The sequence below is a fragment of the Piliocolobus tephrosceles genome, chromosome 13 (genome assembly GCF_002776525.5).
Source record: "Piliocolobus tephrosceles isolate RC106 chromosome 13, ASM277652v3, whole genome shotgun sequence".
Lineage (NCBI taxonomy): Eukaryota > Metazoa > Chordata > Mammalia > Primates > Cercopithecidae > Piliocolobus > Piliocolobus tephrosceles.
Window position 1 is genome coordinate 198,486 of NC_045446.1, and position 1,699 is coordinate 200,184.

Genomic DNA, 1,699 nt, shown 5'->3' on the forward strand with positions numbered 1-1,699 from the left:
GAGCTGTTTGGCTCCAACCACGCTCCAGATACTGAGCAGGGTCAAGGGCCACATTCTTTTTTTTTTGGATAGGGTCTTGCTTTGTCGCTCAGTCTGGAGTGCAGTGGTATAATCACAGGTCTGCAGCCTCGACCTCCCAGGCCTCAGCAATCCTTCCACCCCAGCCTCTCAAGTAGCTGAGACTACAGGTTTGACCACACCTGGCAAATGTGTGTATGTTTTGTGGAGATAGGGTCTCCCTGTGTTGCCAAGGCTGGTCTCAAATGCCCATGCTCAAGCGATCCTCCCACCTCCACCTCCCAAAGTGTTGAGATTACAGGCATAAGCCGCCGTGCCCAGCCCCAAGGGCCACATTCTAACGCCTGGGCTGCCGTCGTGCCCTGGGTGTGGTCGGACCCACCAGCCTCAGGGCTGGATGTGCTCGGCACAGTAGGGGCCACTGACAGAAGTGGTCTATGCCTGATCAGCTCAAACAGGTTCTGGGGGCCCCAGGGTCCTGAACAGGCGTGAACAGGCAGCTCCCCTCACTCTGCCTCGTCTCTCTGAAATACACCACTGGGTCGTGAGGAGTTCCCTGGGACCTGATGACTAAGAAAGCACAAATGCAGCCCTGGTCACAGATGGCTCTGCATAATAAGCTGGCACCACCCCGAAGTGGGCACCCTAGCACGGCAGCGCCACCTGGGTGTGGGAGGCCAGGCCTGCACGACAGACGCAAAGGCAGGTCCTGGCCGGGCAGAGCAGCAAGCAGGATGAAGGAGGAGGCAGAGCTCCGTGGACCCCCTGCCGTGGCCGACCGTCTAGCTGACGGCCAGGCACTTGGAGGGGTACAACTACAAAGTTAGAGATGAAAAGGTCTGGTGACGGTGTGTAGACAGACCTCTTGGAGTGGGCAGAGTGTGAAGAATTTGTGTGCAAAGACCTGCCTCAGCAGAGGAGGACCCTAATAGTCAGATGGAAAAAATGACCCATTCGTGCACAAGAGCCAGCCTCTTTCCCCAGCTCCCCTTGTCCTGAGTCAGGGCCAAGTGGCTGTGGCAGTGGGAAGCGGATTACCCTGGGTGCCCTGCAGCCAACAGCAGAGACCAACACTGTCCCCTTCCTCCACCATGGAGGACGCTTGTCCCAGCAGGATGGGCTCCCACCCCGGCTGTGGAATGCTCGGTGCCCTCAATGCCTCTGCCCAAACCACCACCCCGCACATTCGGAGCACCTCACCCACCCACGGGGTGCTCCACACGGCGGCACTGCCATTGTCCCGGGGACAGCAATGGGCCAGTGCTCCTGGAACCCATGGATCTCGCCGTATTCCTGATGGAATGGCCTTTAGGAGGCTCAGTTTTGGCACCAGCTGAGTGGCAATGCTGTGGATTCGGGGTCCTCCGGATGCAGCGGACCCCCTGAATCAGCACCTGATCTCTGGCTTTTCCCAAAGCTGGGGTTCACTGGTCCAGGTGTGGAGGAGTGGAAACCGCAACCTTTGCCCATTGTCGTTCATCCCCAGTGAGACACATGTGAAAGTTCTGCCCCCTGCAGTGTCGCACGCTGTTGGTCTAGAGGCCTCAGATTCCCAGGGACCTACTCATCCCAGTTAGCTTAAGACTTTGCCAGGTTTAAAACGGAAAGTCCCATGTCCTAGGAATCCCCCTGATCCTGGAAAAGCCCTGGAGTGCTTCCACCAGGGGACACGTTACGCAGG